This window comes from Cryptomeria japonica, unplaced genomic scaffold, assembly GCF_030272615.1.
Source record: "Cryptomeria japonica unplaced genomic scaffold, Sugi_1.0 HiC_scaffold_605, whole genome shotgun sequence".
NCBI lineage: Eukaryota > Viridiplantae > Streptophyta > Pinopsida > Cupressales > Cupressaceae > Cryptomeria > Cryptomeria japonica.
The window spans coordinates 70,001-77,748 of NW_026729409.1; the positions used below are offsets into that span (position 1 = coordinate 70,001).

Consider the following 7,748-nt stretch of genomic DNA (forward strand, 5'->3'; position numbering starts at 1 on the left):
CCGGGAGGTCACCCATCCCAGTACTACTCCGGCCCAAGCGCGCTTAACTGCGGAGTTCTGATGGGATCCGGTGCACTAACGCTGGTATGATCGCACCCGTTATGAGCTTGTCGCAGTGTGTACTTAGCAAACCGCGACCCACGTGCGAATCCACCCCGGCCACCCACCCCCGTCGAGGTGCACACCCTCCCTCGCGAAGTGCGCCCCGTTCGCCAAGTGTGAGCCCTGCCCGGGTGCGCGCACCTTGCTAGGGCGTCGGGTGTGCACCCGGCCCGGCCTACGTGCGTGCACCTGGACGGGGCGTCGTGTGCGTGCAGTGTCCCGTCTGCAACGCGGTGCCCACACACCACCTCGGGCGCAACGACCTGCGCTCACATGTGGGCCGAGTGCACCTTGGTGCATGTTCGGGGCGCCTCGGGTGCACGCTCGATCTTGCCCCGGTGCACCAAGGCGCTCGGTTTGCCCCGGGTGCGCACTTGGTGCAAGGTGGGCACCCAAAATAGGGATCAAGCACCAAAACACAAGTTTCGGGATGCAAAATGGGACCCAAGGACCACAAATGCGTTCCAAGACCCATGATGGGTCCACGAGAACAAAAATGTGTTCCGAGACTTAATAAACAAATATTGGGTTTTAGGAGAAGAAACATGCTCTGATGCCCAAAACGAGAATCGACCCCGAAAAGGCCACAGGCCAAAAGTGGGATGCGAGACAAAAAAAAATGGGACCCGAGGACCAAAATTGGGTTCCCAGGTCGAAGACAGGGCAACCGGACAAGAAACGACCTCTAAGGCTCGAAATGAGTCCCGACGACTAAAACTTGACAAGAAGCACCCATCAGGCACCCAACTCGACACCCATGGGATGCCGACCCACCCGGGCTTCCACCTAGCACACCTTGGCACCCACCCACCCTCGCACCCAACCTCGCACCCAACTTAGCACCTTTGAACCCACATTGGCACTCACCCTGACCCTGGCACCTTGGAACCCACATTGGCACTCACCTTGACCCTGGCACCCACCTTTGCACTCACCTTGGGACCCACCCTGGCTCCCACCTCGGCACCCACCCAGACACCCACCTTGGTTCCTTGGCACCCACCTTGGATCCTTGGCACCCACCCCGACACCCACCTTGGCACGCAACTTGGCTACTTGCCACCCACCTTGGCTCCTTGACGCCCACCCCGACAACCACCCCGTGACCTACCCTGGCTAGGGTTGGTGCACACCCACCCTGGTGCCCACCTTGGCACCCACCCCATGACCCACCTTGGCACGCACCTTAGTACCCACCCTGTTACCCACCCTAGGACCCACCCCGTGACCCACCTTGGCCAGGGTGGGTGCACCCACCCTGGTGCCCACCTTGGCACCCACCCATCCTAGCACCCAGCCTGTGACCGGGCTTGGAACCCAACCTTGCACCCGTCTTGGCCAGTGTGGGTGCGCACCCATCCTGGCACCCACGTTGTGACACACCCTTTAACCCACGCACCCTAGCAGCCACGTTGGCACCCACCTTGGAACACAACCTAGCAACTTGGCACCCACCCCGTGACCCACCTTGGCATCCACCATAGCAGTCGCCCACTTGGCACCCACCTTGGAACCCAAGTTGGCACCCACCTCGGCACCCACCTTGACACTTGTGGACCCACCTTGCCACTCACCCTAGCATCGACCCATCCTAGCACCCACCCTGGCACCTTTGCACCCTAGCACTCACCCATCCTAGCACCTAACCTGTGACCCACCTTGACACTCACCCTCGCACCCACCTTGGAACCCAACCTAGCACCCACCCACCCTGACACCAACCCTAGCACCTACCCACCCTTGCACCCACCCTGTGACCCATCTTGGCACCCACCCATCCTACCACTCAACCTATCACCCACCTTCTCACCCACCTTGGCATCCACCTTAGCACCCACCCACACTGGCACCTTGGCACCCACCTCGGGCAAGGTGGGTGCACACCCACCCTGACACCCAATTTAGAACCAACCGAGCATGTTACCCACCTTGGCACCCACATTGCAGCCCACCCTAGTACCCACCCTATGACCCACATTGGCATCCACACCCTAGCACCCAGGCACCTCGACACCCGCCTTGACACGCACCCTAGCACTAAACCTGTGACCCACCTTGGAACTCACCCTAGAACCCACCCACCCTGTGAACCACCTTGGCATCCACCTTAGCACCCACCCACCTTGGCACCCACTCTAGCACTCACCCATCCTAACACCCAACTTGTTACCCACCTTGGCACCCGCCCTCGCGTCCACCTTGAAACCCACCCTAGCACCCACCCACGCAGGAGCCCACCTTGGCACCCAACCTAACACCCACGCATCCTGGCACCCAACTTGTGACCCACCTTGGAACCCACCCTAGTACCCACCTTTGAACCCACTATATCACCAACCCACCTTGGCACCCACCCTATGACCCTCTTTGGAATCCACCCTAGCACGCACCCACCCTGGCACCCACCATGGAGCGCACCCTAGCACCCACCCACCTCGGCACGCACCTCAACACCCACCTTGGTGTGCGCACTGCGCCAACCTCTCAAAGACCCTATGTGGTGCGCTCCAAAGTGTACACCTTTGGTGCGCTCCAAGGTGCGCACCTTTGGTGCACACCGAGGTGCACACCAAAGTGTGCACCGAGGTGAGCACCAAAGTGCACTCCAAGGTGCACACCAAGGCGTGCACCTTTGGTGCGGTCAATGCAAACGAATTCGGAAGTTGGGGTCGATGTCCTAATCGCTGCTGCAGACTACACGTATGAGAATCGGACAAATAGCTTTATATAGGGGAGGTGTTGCGTTTGATGGGTCGACTCCCCTGGTTGTGTGCACTGCACCAACTTCAAAGACCCTGTCTTGTTTAAGAAGTCAAAAGTTGGGGTGGATGTCCTAATCATTGCTGCAGTCTACGCATGTATGAGAATCAGACAAATAGCTTATATAGGGGAGGTGTTGCATTCGGTGGGTTGACTCCCCTGGTTGTGCGCACTGCGCCAACCTCAAAGACCCCGCATAGCAGAAGAAGTCGGAAGTCGGATTTTGGTGAGCACCAAGGCGTGCACCTTTGGTGCGGTCAACGCAGACGAATTCAGAAGTTGGGGTGGATGTCCTAATCGTTGTTGCAGGCTACACATGTATGAGAATCAGACAAATAGCTTATATAGGGGAGGTGTTGGGTTTGATGGGTCAACTCCCTTGGTTGTGCGCATTACGCCAACCTCAAAGACCTTGTTTTCGTTAAGAAGTCAAAAGTTGGGGTCAATGTCCTAATGGCTCCTGTAGGCTACACATGTATGAGAATCGGACAAATAGCTTATATAGGGGAGGTGTTGGGTTTGATGGGTCGACTCCCCTGGTTGTGCGCATTACGTCAACCTCAAAGACCTTGTTTTCGTTAAGAAGTCAAAAGTTGGGGTCGATGTCCTAATTGCTCCTGTAGACTACACATGTATGAGAATCAGACAAATAGCTTATATAGGGGAGGTGTTGGGTTTGATGGGTTGACTCCCCTAGTTGTTCGCATTACACCAACCTCAAAGACCTTGTTTTCGTTTAGAAGCCGAAAGTTGGGGTCGATGTCCTAATTGCTCCTGCAGGCTACGCATGTATGAGAATCAGACAAATAGCTTATATAGGGGAGGTGTTGGGTTTGATGGGTCGACTCCCCTGGTTGTGCGCATTGCGCCAACCTCAAAGACCCTGCATTGCGGATGAAGTCGAAAGTCAGAGTTTGGTGTGCTACAAGGTGTGGTCGAAGGTGCTCACCTAGGTGTGCACCTTTGGAGCGCAGGAAAAGTGCCCTCCAAAAGTGCGCACCTTTGGAGTGCACAAAAGTGCCCTCCAAAAGTGCGCACCTTTGGAGCGCACAAAAGTGCCCTCCAAAAAGTGCCCTCCAAAAGTGCGCACCTTTGGAGCGCACAAAAGTGCCCTCCAAAAAGTGCCCTCCAAAAGTGCGCACCTTTGGAGTGCAGAAAAGTGCCCTCCAAAAAGTGCCCTCCAAAAGTGTGCACCTTTGGAGTGCACAAAAGTGCCCTCCAAAAGTGCGCACCTTTGGAGCGCAGAAAAGTGCCCTCCAAAAAGTGCCCTCCAAAAGTGCGCACCTTTGGAGCGCAGAAAAGTGCCCTCCAAAAAGTGCCCTCCAAAAGTGCGCACCTTTGGAGCGCAGAAAAGTGCCCTCCAAAAAGTGCCCTCCAAAAGTGCGCACCTTTGGAGCGCAGAAAAGTGCCCTCCAAAAAGTGCCCTCCAAAAGTGCGCACCTTTGGAGCGCACAAAAGTGCCCTCCAAAAAGTGCCCTCCAAAAGTGCGCACCTTTGGAGCGCACAAAAGTGCCCTCCAAAAGTGCGCACCTTTGGAGCGCACAAAAGTGCCCTCCAAAAGTGCGCACTTTTGGTGCGCACCAAGGCGCTGGTTCGGTCGTTGCAGGCGAGTTCGGAAGTTGGGGTCGATGTCCTGAGCGGAGGTGCAAACTACACAGGTGTCGGAATCGGACAAATAGCTTATATAGGGGAGGTGTATGCTTCGATGGGTCGACTCCCCAGGTTGAGCGCACCGCGCCAACCTCAAAGACCCTACGGTATGGATGAAGTCGGAAGTTGGGTCCGATGACCGATTCGATTAGTAGGTATGCTCATGAGGTCGGAATTTGGGTCCGATGACCTGCCATGTGCAGGAAGGCGAATGTTGGCACTGTGCGTTGCAAGGTGCACACCAAGGTGCTGGTGCGGTCTTTTTAGTCGAGTTCGGAAGTTGGGGTCGATGTCCTGATCGGAGGTGCAAGCTACACAGGTGTGGGAATCGGACAAATAGCTTATATAGGGGAGGTGTATGCTTCGTTGGGTCGACTCCCCGGGTTGAGCGCACCGCGCCAACCTCAAAGACCCTACGGTATGGATGAAGTCGGAAGTTGGGTCCGATGACCGATTCGATATGTAGGCATACTCGCGAGGTCGGAATTTGGGTCCGATGACCTGCCATGTGCAGGAAGGCGAATGTTGGCACTGTGCGTTGCAAGGTGCGCACCAAGGCGCTGGTTCGGTCGTTGCAGGCGAGTTCGGAAGTTGGGGTCGATGTCCTGATCGGAGGTGCAAACTACACAGGTGTGGGAATCGGACAAATAGCTTATATAGGGGAGGTGTATGCTTCGTTGGGTCGACTCCCCGGGTTGAGCGCACCGCGCCAACCTCAAAGACCCTACGGTATGGATGAAGTCGGAAGTTGTGTCCGATGACCGATTCGATATGTAGGCATACTCGCGAGGTCGGAATTTGGGTCCGATGACCTGCCATGTGCAGGAAGGCGAATGTTGGGACTGTGCGTCGCAAGGTGCGCACCAAGGCGCTGGTGCCGTCGTTGCAGTCGAGTTCGGAAGTTGGGGTCGATGTCCTGGTCAGAGGTGCAAACTACACAGGTGTGGGAATCGGACAAATAGCTTATATAGGGGAGGTGTATGCTTCGATGGGTCGACTCCCCGGGTTGAGCGCACCGCGCCAACCTCAAAGACCCTACAGTATGGATGAAGTCGGAAGTTGGGTCCGATGACCGATTCGATACGTAGGCATATTGGCGAGGTCTGAATTTGTGTCCGATGACCTGCCATGCGCAGGAAGGCGGAATTTGGGTCCGATGACCGAGTTGATGGCGTGCCATGCGCAGAAAGGCGGAATTTGGGTCCGATGACCGAGTTGATGTTGATGGCCCGCCATGCACAGGAAGGCGGAATTTGGGTCCGATGACCGATTTGAAGGCGTGCCATGCGCAGAAAGGCGGAGTTTGGGTCCGATGACCGAGTTGATATTGATGGCCCGCCATGCGCAGGAAGGCGGAATTTGGGTCCGATGACCTGACATACGCATGGAGTCCGACTCGGGGGCCGATGTTCGATTCGATGACTTGCATTGTGGGTAAAGTCGGAAGTTGTGGTCTTTGACCCGATTCGATGACCAGACTTCGGCTGCTTGAGAATCGGACAAATAACTTATATAGGGGAGGTAGTGTTCTCGAGCATCCTCCCCCCGTGCCCGTTTATGTCGATTGATGCTGGTGCTCGACTGGTTGGAGCGCTCGGATGCAAAAATCTTGCACCAGGATTTATCGATTGTGATGGACACGGCAAGTCTCCTGATTGCTATGCAGGAGCTCATCGTGAATCTCTATGCGGCCTTGGTATGGACTCGACCTGCGGAATGGTTCGGCAATGGTAGTCGCTCCAACACGTCCTTGCAATGGCCACAGAGGTGATTCGACTAGAGCTCCAGTCTAGCTTTTGGGTTGCTTGGCGGACTGGTATAGCCGCGATCGAGTTCCGGCCATGAACGTTTTAGATAGCTCTTGGGCTTTCTGGGACGGAAGTCGGAAGTTTGGGCTGTTGTCCGATTTGATGACCATTCTTCGGATGTGTGAGAATCGGACAAATAACTTATATAGGGGACTGTGTTGTCTCACGCAGCCCCCTCCGTGCCCCTCTATCTCGACCGATGTTGGTGCTTGAAAGGGTTGGGATCGCTCGGATTTATAAACGTGCACCACCATTTGTCGAGTGTGAGGGACGCGGCAGGTCTCCTAAATGCTATACGGGCGCTCTCTGAGAATCTCTATCCGGCCTCGACACAGACTAGTCTTGCTGAATGGTTTGGCACTGGTAGTCGATCCAACACGTCGTTGTTGTGGCCGCCTAGGCGATTCGATTCGAGCCCCCGTCTAGCTTTTGGGTTGCTTGGCGGATTTTGCCCTATCCGCAAGTGAGCTCGGTCCCTAAACGTTCGAGAAACCCGATTGCTATGCGCCGACTCTCTTTCTTGCGAGCCTCCATCTAGCTTTTGGGTCTCTACGGAACGGAAGTCGGAATCTGGGACCGTTGTTTGATTCGACGAGGCAGACTACGGTTGTGCGAGAATCGGACAAATAACTTATATAGGGGAGGTGTTGACTGGAGCATTCTCCCCCGTGCCCCTCTAACTCGACCAATGCTGGCGCTCGAACGGTGGTAGCGCTCGGATTTTCGTTGAGCGCCAGCATTGGTCGATTTAGAGGGGCATGCGAGATTCCCGAATGCTATGCGAGGGCTCTAACGGAAATGTCTATTGGTTTCGGTATGGATGCAATTGCGAGTGGTTCGGCAAAGGTAGTCGTTCCGATGCGTCCATGTCGTGGCCAAATCGATAATTCGATTTGAGCCCTCGTATAGCATTTGGGTCTCTCGATGTGATTCCGCATTCCAGTCCCTTTGGGCACTGCTTGAGCCGCATCCCAGGGGGTTCCCTTCCCAATAATCTGCCTCGCAACCCGATTGCTATGCGGTGAGGCTCCTCGGCCGCCTCGGAACTATCTGTGTATCAGACGCATCGCGGGATAAGGGGTTGGCAACGGTAGTCGCCCCAAGCGCGTCCGATGCTTGGACCATTCCGAGGCGGCCCTGAAGCCTCTTCCGTCTAGCCGTTGGGTCCTTCTCGCCGCATCCCTTGCCTCGCACCCCGATTGCTATGCGGTGAGGCTCCTCGGCCGCCTTGGAACTATCTGTGTATCAGACGCATCGCGGGATAAGGGGTTGTCACTGGTAGTCGCCCCAAGCGCGTCCGATGCTTGGACCATTCCGAGGCGGCCCTGAAGCCTCTTCCGTCTAGCCGTTGGGTCCTTCTCGCCGCATCCCTCGACTCGCACCCCGATTGCTATGCGGTGAGGCTCCTCGGCCGCCTTGGAACTATCT

General features: G+C 56.1%; 1 non-coding gene across 1 annotated transcript in view; it reads right to left on the minus strand.

Moving 5' to 3' along the window:
- The window catches only part of LOC131872422 (5S ribosomal RNA), a 119-nt gene extending 21 nt beyond the window's left edge, over positions 1-98 (minus strand). Inside the window, exon 1 of the ribosomal RNA XR_009370574.1 lies at positions 1-98. This exon is cut by the window's left edge and continues 21 nt beyond it. This is a non-coding gene — a ribosomal RNA (5S ribosomal RNA).
- Between the last annotated feature and the right edge of the window lie 7,650 nt (positions 99-7,748).